This window comes from Phocoena sinus, chromosome 3, assembly GCF_008692025.1.
Source record: "Phocoena sinus isolate mPhoSin1 chromosome 3, mPhoSin1.pri, whole genome shotgun sequence".
Taxonomy (NCBI): domain Eukaryota; kingdom Metazoa; phylum Chordata; class Mammalia; order Artiodactyla; family Phocoenidae; genus Phocoena; species Phocoena sinus.
In genome coordinates, this window is record NC_045765.1 from 119,503,767 (window position 1) to 119,519,100 (window position 15,334).

Below are 15,334 nucleotides of genomic sequence, written 5' to 3' on the forward strand. Positions count from 1 at the left end.
TTATAGTCCAATAAAGATGTAAAAATAAATAAATAAATAATACAACTAGTGAATATAACAAAAAAAGAGGTAGACTTACAGATATAGAGAACAACCTCGTGGTTACCAATGGTGGGGGTGGGAGCAAATAAGTATGAGGGAGTAGAAGGTATAAACTGCTAGGCATAAGAGAGGCTACAAGGATGTACTGTATGACATGTGGATATAGCCAATATTTTGTAATAACTGTAAATGGAGTATAACCTTTAAAAATTGTAAAAAAAAAATTTTTTTAAAGAGTAAATTTGGACACAGAGCCATACACACAAGAAGAATGAGATGTGAAGATGAAGGCAGAGATCAGGGAACACCAAGGATTGCCAGCAAACTACCAGAGCTAGGAGAGAGCTCTGGAACAGATCCCTCTCACAGCCCTCAGAGGAAACCAACACTCCTGACACCTTGATCTCAGACTCCCAGTCTCCAGGACTATGAGACAACAAATTTCTGTTATTTAAGCCAACAAACAAACCAACAAAAACAATTGGGGGCTTCCCTGGTGGCGCAGTGGTTGAGAGTCCGCCTGCTGATGCAGAGTACACGGGTTCGTGCCCCGGTCTGGGAAGATCCCACATGCCGCGGAGCGACTGGGCCTGTGAGCCATGGCCGCTGAGCCTGTGCGTCCGGAGCCTGTGCTCCGCAACGGGAGAGGCCACACCAGTGAGAGGCCCACGTACCGCAAAAAACAAACAAACAAACAAAAACAATTGGAACACAACATAAGGAGCTACAGCAGAAGCACCCTTTCTTGAATATCCTTACAAGCAAGGGAGCATTTAGGCAGTAATTTTACTTTGAAAGAGAAAAAAGATTGTAAGCAGAGAAGGCTGTCTCTTGCTCTCTGACATTTAACTTGGTCCTCTTTCTTTTTTTCTACCTTCCATATGCAGGCCAAATTCGAACTCATTAAACTCTCAATTCATCAGACTCCTGTGTAGATTTAAATATGGAGTCAGGTATTGGATAACACTTGAAGTTTTGTTTTTGTGTTTGTATTCTTGATTCACACCCTGGACTGCAAATTATCCTCTCTATCAGGTCAACTCAGAAATCTAAGTGTTTCTACAGTGGATACAAGCAGAGTTGACAAGAAGAAAGCTTCAGATAAATAAAATAGAAAAAGAAATCCAAATTTCACTGCATGGATACAGACAGGACTCCCACTAGGACTTCATTCCATTGGAAGATAAGCTAGTGGTTCTCAAGGAATTCCTCCTGTGTTTGCTGTGGCTGGTCTTACAGTAACTGTTGACCGTCAGAGTTTTCAGGTCACAGACAGAAGACATGGCATGGTAAAATCATCATCCTCAGAAAAGCATATGTTACTTGCTAACACAAGCAGATACCAGTAGCATTTACTTTGTTTTTAATCATCTGAGATACACTGTATCTGAGAAAAACAACTTAACTGATTATCTTGGTAACAAAGGTAGATGAAAAGAGCAGAACAAGGACAATTAAAGCCCCGGGTCCAGCCCTGAGTGCAGAAGGAGTAAGTGAGTTAACCTCAAGTCTCTTAAAGATTTGTTGGTCAAGCTCTTAATATGTCCTTTCATATTAAGGTCCTTTCAGACCTTTCATTCAAGCAGGCTTTTTTGAGTTTTGAAAGTTTCAATAGCTTTTCTTTCATTGTCTCTAGCATCAAGATTTCTTTCTTATGTGTCGTCTTTCCTTACTTCTAGCCTTTTATCTACTTCAAAAGAACTAAAAGTACTTGGTTCTCCTACACAATAATCCTCAAAGAGATTCTGCACACAGTTTAGTTAAAAATACAATATGAAAGGGGAGCAATGTAATTGCTGAATAACTACTATTTTATATATGTTTATAAAATATTATTTGTATATTTACATGTATATATATTTCAACATGTAATCCAAAGGAATGGAAATACTCTAAAGACACAGCCCCTTGAGGAAATAAATGATAATAACCCATAAAAAGTAAATAGAACATTCCTGGTGTACTCCAAAGTGGCCAGAAGAACTTAATTACAAACCTCATAGTTACATTATGAAGATTCACACCAAGGATAGAAACAAGAGCATCTTAGTCATGTTTCTCTCAGATTACCAATGGTCTCTCTCATAGAAACATTTTTTCACCATTTCTGAACAGCATTTACATAAACTTTTTCAAATGCCCTGTGAAGCTCACAAGTCACACGACGGGGAATGGTAAAGATGTCATATTTAAATCTTTCCTGAGAAAAGGTAACAGGAGCAGCCACATCCAGAATGGTCAGCAGTCATCACAATACCATTCAAAGTGTACATCCAGCAAAACACACTCTACCTGGTTCCATGAGCAAGGCAGGTAACTTTTAACATAATAACATATAGGAATCTCCATAAGGCCTCATTTGCCCTAGAATAACTAACCTCCTACCAACTTAGAGTTCTGCTTACCTCTGATCAAGCCTAAGATTTGAATCATTAGAAACAAGAATAGATTAAACAACAAAGACAATGATATTGTTTCCAGAAGGCTTCTTTTGCAGTACAGATACTACTTAGGAGCAGGGATGGGCCTTATCCTATAATCCAAGGTCAAGATTCTGAGGCTGCTTTTGGCCACAAGTAACAAAAAACCACAGATACAACTGCCTTAATCAATTGGAAAATTTATGGTCTCACATATAAAGAAGTACAAACATAGGGGAGACCTAGACACATATTGTGATATAATAAGAAATATATTTGGTCTTTGTCCCTAGTTAATGACACAGAGCCCCTAAAACTCTGAGAATTTCCTGATTGATAGGAGTATCTGTTGCTGTTCATAAGAAGCCCCTTTCTATCACACTTGAGTTAATGAGGTGACTGATAGTGGGGCCCCTAGATAAGCTCATGATGGGGCTGGTCACCAGAAAGACCAAGTGGCTAGAGGGTTGGAAGTTTCAGCCCTAGCCACCAACCTCCAGAACAGGATGTGGGGCTGGACACCAAGCTCTATAAGAACTCTTGAATGATGAGATTTGATAAACTTCTGAGTTGGTGAATACAGCAACGGGATGGAAGGGTGGTATGCCCAGAAGGGGAAGGAAGCTCTGTGAACCACGTCTCCCATACCTTGACCTATGTTTCTCTTCTACTTGTCTGTTCCTGAATTGTACCCTTTATAACCAACCCATAGAAGTAAGTAAATCACTTTCCAGAGTTCTGTTAGCCATTTTAGCAGATTATTGAACCTGAGGAGAGGGTTGTGGGAACACCGATTTATAGCCATTTGGTCAAAGGCTTGCCCTTGCCACCTAAAGCAGAGGCAGTCCTGTGGTACTGACCCTTTAACCTGTGGGGGGCGTCTGTGCTAAATCCCAGTAGTTTGTGTCAGAATTGAGCTGAATTGTAAGACGCCCAGCTGGCATCTGGGGCTTTGGAGAATTCTTTGGTTTCAGGAAAGACCCCACACACATTTGGTATCAGCGGTGTTATGAGTAGAAACATATCATGACACACACCAAGCTAGATTCTCCGTCAGGGCTTGGCAACTACAGCCCAAAGGCCAAATCTGGTCTGTGGCATTTTTTTTGTTGTTGCTGTTAAATAAAGCTGTATTGGAATATAGCTTTGGGCATTCACGTATGTATTGTCAATAGCTGTTTCTGTTCTGCAACAGTAGAGGTGAGTACTTGTGGCAAAGATCATATGGCCATAAATCCTAAAACATTTATCATCTGGCCCTTTACATAAAAAAGTGTTTCTGACCCTGTTCTACCTTTGTCTTCCTATAACTCTCTAGGCTCTGCTCTCTTCCATGTATTGACTCCATGCTCAGACCCTGACTCTTTGACCTGGGGGTCAAAAGGTAGATATTCCAGGTATCATATCCAAGTCTGACAATATTCTCAGGCAGAAAGAAAGCCATAGTTTTCTTATATCTTTATTATGAACAAGGAAGCTTTTCCTGGAAGTCCATAGAATACTATTATTCATGTGGTATTGCCCTAAAACATATCACAAGCCAATATCTGAATCAATCACTGGCAAGCAGACTAGAACTGCCACCACTGGATTAGACCAATCAGAATCCACTCTCTGGGACTGGGGATGGGTCAGCGTATGACTATAGAGAAGAGGGTGAATGTCTAAACTAAATCAGGACTCATTTAGGACAGAGGATGGCAAGGAGAATGAATGTTGGCTACTACCAAGGCGATGAGTAATAGGCAAAGTAAAGGAACTGAGCTTGATCTGGGTATCCACAGGGGAAAATACTAACACGAAAGATATAGGAGCACATGAAGAAGATTCCAGAGAGGAACTAGTGAGGGAACACAGGCCACTCGTTTTGAGTTTTCTACAACTAGCCCTGCCAACATCCAAAGCAATAAATGCCTTATTGTTCGATGGCTCTACTATTAAAAAAAAAAAGTAAGTTATATATTTTGTTGAAGAAGGAAAGAAGAAAAAAACCAAGAATGCAGTTCTTCTGAGGAAAACTCTCTGGAGTAAGTCTGACAATTTGTGCTTATAACTACGTGACACATATTTAATGCAGTCATCAATGCAGAGCCAAATGACTTCTGAAGACTATTGTTAGAAAAGGATTCATAAGGTATATGCTTCCCAACCACCACTAATCAACAAATAATTGTTACATACAATACATTAAAACATGAAATTATAACAGCACAAACAATTAAGATATGTAGCTCATGCTTTCACTTCCACAGGAAGACTTTTCATCATTTTAGTATGGGAAAATAGTTTTTAAACATTTCCTATGTATAGCTCCTCTCTGATACCTGAGAGTACAAGACAAGTGGTTTAAGTCAGCGGTCCCCAACCTTTTTGGCACCAGGGACTGGTTTCATGCAAGACAATTTTTCCACGGACCAGGAGTGGGGTGGGGGGTTGGTTTCCGGATGAGTCAAACGCATTACATTTATTGTGCATTTCTTTCTATTATTATTACATTGTAATAGATAATGAAATGATGATACAACTCGCCATAATGCTGACAGGAAGCGGAGCTCAGGCGGTAATGCGAGCGATAGGGAGCAGCTATAAATACAGATGAAGCTTCACTCGCTCACCTACCACTTACCTCGGGCTGTGCGGCCCGGCTCCTAACAGGTCACGGCCCAGGGACTGGGGACTCCTGGTTTAAGTAAAGGCAAGTAGGAACAGACTGCAGTATATTCTTTCAGCTGAACAATTTTATGGGTTCTGACTTTCAATAACATGTACATTTCATACGACCCACTGAGCACTCACACATACATTGTTATATCTTATAAATGGTTTCACTAAATTACAAGTTTCATTACAAAATGTATCGCCTCACCACCCCTTGCCCAGGATAGCTATTTTATTTCCTCCTGATAAACCTTGCCAATAATAGGTGCTCAGCATAAAGCACTCTACTTTTTTAGTAATCCACAGTTTTTAAAATATTTGCATTCAAAAATTTCATTTGTAAATTTGAACTTGAAAGTCGAGTCAACTTTTTCCCCTTAAAAGAAATGTGAAAAATAGTAGTTAGGTATCTAGAGTAGTCCATGAAAGATTATTTAACAAATAATGCAGCTAATACTGTTTACCTTTATAATGAAAAGCAGTAGAAAACCACACTAACAGAAGGCTGCAATGATTGCTTTAGGAGATCATGATTTCCAATCATAAAGAGTGCCCTTGAAAACTAAAAGTATTCAGTAGTCATCATGGCAGGGAGTATCTCCACAATTAAAAGCATTACAACTAGAAAACATTGACCCCAGCCCAAAATGCCACCCCATTTCACAGTCACTAGCGTCCAAAAACTTCTTTACCTGGTTTTTTGTGTGTCAGCATATGCTAAAAAATTACACCAACACACCAGCAGTTTTCTAAAAAACAGTGATACAGTGATACCAGTTTAGATAAACAATATTTTCATTTTGTTTGATTCATTTGCCACCAAAAAAAAAAAAAACAAACTTCACATGCTGGCTGCATTGGAGAAAGGGAAAGATGGCATGGTGGGGAATGGAGCAAGATTTAGAACATTATACAATCCACCAATCAATGAGGAGAATATTTTTCAAAGTATTGGTACACCACTTAAAATATTCAAGTATAAATACTCGAGTTTACACTGGTCTTATTTCTAAAATCTTTTGTTAAAAGGAATTTCTCTAAAACTTAGGATCCAGCCCTATAACCATCCAAATAATTTTTCTCTTCTCTTTGCATAGATACCTATTACAGTTACAGAAATGGTTTTAATAGTCCATCCTGTGCCTCTGTTTAGCAACTCAAACCTAATTCTTAGAGTAAAATTCAAGTCATCATGCTTGCTGGCTCCCTACAGCTTGTTTTATAATTAGCATAATTAGTCAAAAGTAGCTAAGTGGGGAAATCATATCATTTGTTTCCCAGGAACATAACCTGGGATGCCTCACCAATGTTTTTCATTAATGGAGAGAGCAGAGATTGTGCAAATGATAAGCAATGTTTCTTCTGCAGGCCTATCTTTACCAAGTTATTCTTTCAACTGTATAAAAATATTTAATATTTATTAAGTGCCAAATGTGCTGCATATACACTACATGTGATGAGAATCTGGCAATTCCAAAGTTATTTGGAAAATGACTAAAATGAGGATAAAATAATATCTACAAAGTAATTATTATATTAAGTGAGAAAAATCTTTAAAGAGGAAGGTGACTAACACAAGTGGTAAGAATTACATGTATGTATACATGTGTGCAGTAGGTTGGTGATAAACGTTTAACAACTAGCTGGGGAGAGGGCCGCCTGATTTGTAACATGTACTCATTTCCATGGTGTACATACTCTCTCATCACAGCTGATTTCAAGCTACCAACATGATTTCACTAACCAGGGAGCTTGGAAGAGATGGGCACACACAGAGCACCATTGTGTTTATGTGGACATTAGGAAAAGAGAAAACAAAGACTAGAGTGAGTGAAAGAAAAAATGTCAGGGCTTCAAGTTTCCTAAGAAGTGTGGTATGAGAGAGATAACCTCTCAAATAAATGTAGGATAAGTCCTACGAGTGAAAAATAAAGGGATTAACGAGAGACTGTAACAGGGAGACCTGGTTAAAGAAAATTTTTGAAGTGGTGACTCTTAGGCTGATTATTAAAGAATTAGTAGGTATTGCCAGGCAAAGTTGGGGGATGGTGCTCCAGGAAATGGAATTCAAGGTCAATGAGATGGGGAAAGCCTGTTTCAAGAACTAGGAAGGGATTTTCCTGTGATATTCACTGTGGGAATCCGGTCGAGATCCCGGAGCCACCTGGGTGAATGCTGACAGCCAGAGCCTTTTCAGCTGTTTATGGGCCCTGGATCTGGCCTTGACTCCTGTCACTGGCCTGCCCTGCTGGGCTTAACTGCAGCTAGCTCCTCCAGCTGTGCACCTGCACCTGGCTGGCCTAACTCTCCTCACCAGCCTTCATTGTTGTGCAAACAACAGTGGTGAGACCTACAGCCACAGAAGTGCACACTGACAACTAGGGCTCCTGCAGCTGCAAGTCCACCTGGAGTTGGCCCCAGCCCTTGCTGCTGGCCCTGGCCCTCGCCACCATATGTATATCTGCAACTGGCCCCTGCCACTACTCAGGCACCTGCTTTCCCTCTAAGATCAGGAACAGGAGAAGACAGCCCAATCTCAACACTCCTTTTCAATATAGTACTGGAAGTCCTAGCCAGAGCAATCAAAAACAGAAATAAAAGGCTTCCAAATTGGAAAGGAAGATGTAAAATTGTGTCTGTTTGCTGATGATGTTGCATATAGAAAATTATAAAGATCCACAAAAAATGTTAGAAATAATAAATTCAGTGACGTTTCAGGATACAAAATTAACATACAAAAATCAGTTGTGTTTCTATACACTAACAATGAACTATCTGAAAAAGAAATTTAAAAACCAATACTATTTACAACAGCATCAAAAACAATAAAATAATTAGGAATAAATTTAACCAAGAAAATGAATGATATATACAACAAAGCTATAAGATATTGATGAAAGAAACTAAAGAAGACACAAATAAATGGAAAGATATTCAGTGTTAACAGACAGGAGTTAGTATTGTTAAAATTGCCACACTACCCGAAGCCATCAATGCAGTCTCTATTAAAATTCCATTGACATTTTTTGCAGAAATACAAAAAACAATCGTAAAATTTGTATGGACCACAAAAGACCCCAAATAGTCAAAGCAATCTTGAAAAAGAAGAACAAAACTGGAGACATCACATTTCCTGGTCTCAAACTGTATTATGAAGATATAGTATGGCACTGACATAAAAACAGACACATAGATCAATGGAACAGAACTGAGAGCCCAGAAATAAACCCATGCATATATGATCAACTAATATTTGACAAGGGAGCCAAGAATACTCAATGGGGAAAAGATAGTCTCTTCAATAAATGGTGCTGAGAAAATGGATATTCAACATGCAAAAGAATGAAATTGAACCACTATCTTACACCATTCACAAAAATAATCTCAAAACGGATTATGGACCTACACATAAGACCTGAAACCATAAAGCTCCTAGAAGAAAACATACAGGGAAAGCTCCTAGACGTTGGTATTGACAATGATTTTTTGGTTATGATACCAAAAGCACAAGCAGCAAAACCAAAAATCAACAAATGGGATGAAGAAAACCAGAAAGCTCTGCTCAGCAAAAGAAACAATCAACAAAATGAAAAAGCAACTTAGGGAATGGTAGTAAATATCTGAAAACCATATAGCTGATAAGGTGTTAATATCCAAAATATATAAAGAACTCATACAACTCAATTGGAAAAAAAAATAATCTGATTTAAAAATGGACAAAGGACATTTTTCCAGAGAAGACATACAGATGGTCAGCAAGTACATGGAAAGGTACTCAACATCACTAATGATCAGGGAAATGCACAAAACCACAATGATGTATCACCTCACAGCTGTAAGAATGGCCATCCTCAAAAATACAAGACAAATGACTTTGTCATAATTTGCCATTAAATAAAATTATCTTTTAAATATTCACAAATGCTGGTGAGAATGTGGAGAAAAGGGAAACCTAACGCACTGCTGGTGGGAATGTAAATTAGTACAGCCACTATGCAAAACAGTATGTAGGTTCCTCAGTTAAAAATAGGACTATCATAAAACAGCAAACCCATTTCTGGGTATATAACCAATGGAAATTAAATCATTATCTCAAAAAGATATCTGCTCTCCAGTGTTCATTGCAGCATTATTCACAACAGCCAAGGCAAACTTAAGTATCCATAGACAGAAGAATGGATAAAGAAAATGTAAGAGATATATATCTCACTTTTATGTTTGTATATATACAATACATATTATTCAGCCATAAAAAAAGGAAATCCTACCATTTGTATCAACATGAATGGATCTTGAAGGCATTATGCTAAGTAAAATAAGTCAAACAGAGGAAAACAAATACTGCACGATCTCATTTAAATGTGGAATCTTAAAACATTAAACTCATAGAAACAGAAAGTAGATTGAGAGTTACCCTGGGGTGGGGGTGGGGGGATATGGGGAGATGTTAGTCATAGGGTACAGACTTTCAGTTATAAGATGAATAAATCCCAGGGATTTATTTAATGTATAGCATGGTGACTATAGTTAACAGTACTGTATTGTATACTTCAAAGCTGCTGTGAGGGAAGATCTTAAGTGTTCTAACTATAACAACCACCAAAAAAAATAATAATAATTACATGATGTGAAGGATGTGTTAACTAACCTTACTGTGGTAAACATTTCACAATATATATAATTACCAAATCATCACATTGTACACCTTAAATGTACACATTATATGTCAATTATATCTCAAGTAAGCTGGGGGGAAACTTTAACAACAAAAAAAAAAGAAAAAGAACTTATTCTGAACAAAGAAGAAGCACAACATGAGGCCAGAGAAGTGGGCAGGGGTCAGATCACACACTTCCCTGTGCACCAGTCATGTTGAAGAGTTGGCGTTTTATTCTAAGTTTAACAAAAAGTCATTGCAAGCTTCAAATAAGGGAGTAAAATGCAATTTAAAGTGTAAAACGTCAATCTGGATGCAGTACGGAAAAAGGACTGTAAGAGGAGAAAAGTATGAAAGTTGAAGAGCTATTAGGATGATGAAGAAAAATTAGGAAGCTCAACGCAGGAAGCTGTGAAAGTACTTGCAGGAGAAATGTGACTTTGAGTTGATACAGGATAGGGAAGGCAAAGATGGAGAGTTAGAGATTCAAAACACGCTGGAAGAAGGAGTCATAAAGATGTGTGAGTAGTGAAACAGACGCAGAAGTCAAAGATGACTTCTAGTTTCTTGCTCATACTAGTGGGTTGATAGAAGTACCATACACTGAGAGGAGAAAAACTGAGGGAGAGCTCGTTTGGGAAAAAGACTGTTTGAGACGTCAATGGTACATCAGAGTGAATTGTAGAATATCCTTTCGAATATGTGGTTCTGGTTTTCTTGTGAGTTTGAGATTGAAATTTTGGCTTTGTCTGTATATAGCTGGAATTTAAACCCACAGATGAAGATGCCTAGAAGAAGAGGGTAGAGTAAGACCAGGAAAGAGCCCAGGACAATTACTGGCTGGTAAGGGAAAGAGACATCTTCAAAGGAACCTGAGAAAGAGCCATCAGAGGAGAAGGAAAAATTCAAAAGAACATCAGGTGTCATGAAAACCAAGAGAGAAAATTTTTCAAAGAGAGGGAGCAGTTAACCACTAAGAGGTCATATAAGATGAGTAAAATATGAGTCCACTGGATTTAGCAATTTGGGAAGTCACTGGTAATGTTAATGAAAATTATTTCTGGGGAGGGACTGAGGTAAAATCCAGGCATCGGTGGCTCAGGCAGAAAATGATTCTACCACATGATTCTTCTGATTTTGAATGTAAATTCATGCCACTACGATGGTCTGGATTGCTTAAGGATTTACTCAGTTACATGATTCAAAGGCCCGAGTGTGATATCAATTATGAAGACATAGGAATTCACCTTCTTGGAGCAAGCTGAAAATTTCACAAATTCTGCAGAGAAGAAGCAACTAAAAATTTCCACAGAGTGCAAAAGTAAATAATGAATGATTTTTGAAAACATGTCCTGTAGCCTTCTCAGGGCTCCTTTCACAATGGGAGATATGTCCATGTAAGAGTTCGATGGAGGAAAGAAGTCAGCTAAAAAATAAGATGGCATTGACTTCCCTGTCAAGTGCAGCAGTGCTAGAAAACACTTGATCTAAATTAGTGTAAGAAAGATACAGGGTTTCTTGTTTGCTGGTTTGGGGGTGGTGATGATGGGTTTTGATGTTTTGTTATTATTCTCATTATTTGCTATTAAATAAAATGATGTTTGAAACTAAGTCCATCTATAACTGTGGCATAGAAAAATGTACCGTTTTCATTTGAAAGCATAAGTGTCAAATTTCTAGGCAAACATTTTAAGAGACATGTGCTATATTCCCAAATTCTTCACATTGAAAAGAGAAAAGTTAAATAAATTGTGATTCTTTCCTCAGAGTAAATGATTTGAATTCTACCATGACTAAGAACCACGACTGGTCAACTTCAGGCATTCCTGCTCTGGTTTCTTTAAAAGACCATTTGGCAGACTGAACTATTTCTTCTTGAGTTTAAATATTTGCTTAAAATAGATATTTCATAAGTCTATTCTCTTTACAGCTGAATGTACAACTGTAAATTAAAAATCTTTAAGCAACTAGGAAGGTAAAAGATTCTCTTACTAGATTTAAATAAATCTTTTTCAAATAAAAATTTGTATTAGCAGACCAAATGATACATTTTTTCACATTGTGAAGTACATGTAGAACCTACTTATACTACCATTATCAGGGAAATTTAGAGTTGAAATTTAGAAGTTGAGAAAAAACTTAGAGTCCCTCTTAGTCAACTAATAATCACAGAAGATGAACATATCTGCATAACATTTTTTAATGAAATCTACACAATGTTGAATTTCATATGTCTAACCAGACACATATGACAAATATGAGAAATGACCTTTTGTCATTTTGGAAAAAAAAACAGAATTTGAATGTTGCATTGTGGAAATTTCTGTTCTGGGAATACAAGAGTTCTAAGGCATAGTCCCATCTTTAATGTACATATTAACCAGATGTGAAAAGAGAATAGATATGTGAGTGGTGGCAAAAGGGAAGATAAGTCAAGCAGTCTTTGCTACAATCCAGGCATGAGGGGAGTAGGGTTAAGTTCTGGGGTACTGGTGGTGGGAAATAACAAATGAGAAGCGGGGAAGGATGTAGAGTGAAAGAGCCAATGGGATAGTCCCAGGTGACTGCTACATATGTTAGGGATGGGAGGGAAAGGAAGACATAAAGGCACACTGAAGTTTTCAGCTGCAGTGAGAATAGGGGTGCATTGAAAGAAATATGGAAACCTAGAGTGGGACTTAAGAGAAAGTAGAGCTTTCTCTTAAGCAGAGCTCAGTTTTAGAGGTACTGACTGAAGTAACAGTAGGACCACCACACTATCAGGAAGAGAGAGAAATGGGACTGGACCTCAGGAGAGAAGTCACACTCAGAGAAGCGGATTTGTAAGTCATCTACGTAAACGAGATGGTCGCATCAGAAATAGGTGAGCAGTGTGAGGGCAGGAATAAAGAGGAAGGAGAGCAAAGGTGTCCCCCCGATGCTCCTGAGGAAACCCTAATTTAATGGGCAGCAAGTGGAAGTCAGTTGGACATATGTACCCCTTGTCAAAGGAGTATAGTTTCACTTACTCTGTTCAATACAGATTAAAATATTTAAATCTCGAGACTCCTGGGAAGATGGCGGAAGAGTAAGACGAGAAGATCACCTTCCTCCCCACAGATACACCAGAAATACATCTACACGTGGAACAACTCCTACAGAACACCTACTGAACGCTGGCAGAAGACCTCAGACCTCCCAAAAGGCAAGAAACCCCCCACGTACCTGGATAGGGCAAAAGAAGAAAGAATAAAACAGAGAAAAAAGGATAGGGACGGGACCTGCACCAGTGGGAGGGAGCTGTGAAGGAGGAAACGTTTCCACACACTAGAAGCCCCTTCACTGGTGGAGACTGCGGGTGGCGTAGTGGGGAGCTTCAGGGCCGCAGAGGAGAGCACAGCAACAGCGGTGCAGAGGGCAAAGCGGAGAGATTCCCGCACAGAGGATCGGTGCCGACTGACACTCACCAGCCCCCGAGGCTTGTCTGCTCACCCGCCGGGGCGGGCGGGGCTGGGAGCTGAGCCTCGGGCTTCAGTCGGAGCGCTGGGAGAGGACTGGGGTTGTTGGTGGCATGAACACAGCCTGAAGGGGTTAGTGCACCATGGCTAGCCAGGAGGGAGTCTGGGGAAAAGTCTGGGCCAGCCCAAGAGGCAAGAGACTTTTTCTTCCCTCTTTGTTTCCTGGTGCGCGAGGAGAGGGGATTAAGAGCGCTGCCTAAAAGACCTCCAGAGACGGGTGCCAGCCACGGCTAACAGCGCGGACCCCAGAGAAGGGCATGAGACTCTAAGGCTACTGCTGCTGCCACCAAGAAGCCTGTGTGCGAGCATAGGTCACTATCCACACCTCCCTTCCGGGGAGCCTGTGCAGCCCGCCACTGCCAGGGTACCGGGATCCAGGGACAAATACCCCGGGAGAACGCACGGTGAGCCTCAGGCTGGTGCAACATCATGCCAGCCTCTGCTGCTGCAGGCTCACCCCACATCCACACCCCTCCCTCACCCCAGACTGAGTGAGCCAGACCCCCGAGTCAGCTGCTCCTTTAACCCCGTCCTGTTGGAGTGAAGAAGACACCCTCCAGCGACCTACACACGGAGGCGGGGCCAGATCCAAAGGTGAGCCCCTGGGAGCTGTGTGAAAAATGAAGAGGAAGGGAAATCTCTCCCAGCAGCCTCAGGAGCAGTGGATTAAATCTCCACAATCAACTTGATGTACCCCACATTTGTGGAATACATGAATAGACAACGAATCACCCCAAATTGAAGAGGTGCACTTTGAGAGTAAGATTTATTATTTATTCCCCTTTTCCTCTTTTTGTGAGTGTATATGTGTATGCTTCTGTGTGAGATTTTGTCTGTATAGCTTTGCTTTCACCATTTGTCCTAGAGTTCTAACCATCCATTTTTTCTTTTTTGTTTGTTTTTTTAATTTTTTAAAAAAATTTTTCTTAATAATTACTTTTTATTTTAATGACTTTATTTTATTTTATCTTACTTTATTTTATTTTATTTTACCATCTTTCTTTTTTTCTATATTTCTACTTTTTCTCCCTTTTATTCTGAGCTGTGTGGATGAAAGGCTCTTGGTGCTGCAGCCTGGAGTCAGTGCTGTGCCTCTGAGGTGGGAGAGCCAACTTCAGGACACTGGTCCACAAGAGACCTCCCAACTCCACATAATATCAAACGGCAAAAATCTCCCAGAGATCTCCATCTCAACACCAGCACCCAGCTTCACTCTACGACCAGCAAGCTACACTGCTGGACACCCTATGCGAAACAACTAGCAAGACAGGAACACAACCCCACCCATTACCAGACAGGCTGCCTAAAATCATAACAAGGCCACAGACAGGCCAAAACACACCATCAGATGTGGACCTGCCCACCAAAAAGACAAGATCCAGCCTCATCCACCAGAACACAGGCACTAGTCCCCTCCACCAGGAAGCCTACACAACCCACTGAACCAACCTTAGCCACTGGGGACAGACACCAAAAACAACGGGAACTAAGAACCTGCAGCCTGCAAAAAGGAGACCCCAAACACAGTAAGATAAGCAAAATGAGAAGACAGAAAAACACACAGCAGATGAAGGAGCAAGATAAAAACCCACCAGACCTAACAAATGAAGAGGAAATAGGCAGTCTACCTGAAAAAGAATTCAGAACAATGATAGTAAAGATGATCCAAAATCTTGGAAATAGAATAGACAAAATGCAAGAAACATTTAACAAGGACCTAGAACAACTAGAGATGAAACAAGCAACAATGAACAACACAATAAATGAAATTAAAAATACTCTAGAAGGGATCAATAGCAGAATAACTGAGGCAGAAGAACGGATAAGTGACCTGCAAGATAAAATAGTGGAAATAACTACTGCAGAGCAGAATAAAGAAAAAAGAATGAAAAGAACTGAGGACAGTCTCAGAGACCTCTGGGAAAACATTAAACACACCAACATTCGAATTATAGGGGTTCCAGAAGAAGAAGAGAAAAAGAAAGGAAGTGAGAAAATATTTGAAGAGATTATAGTTGAAAACTTCCCTAATATGGGAAAGGAAATAGTTAATCAAGTCC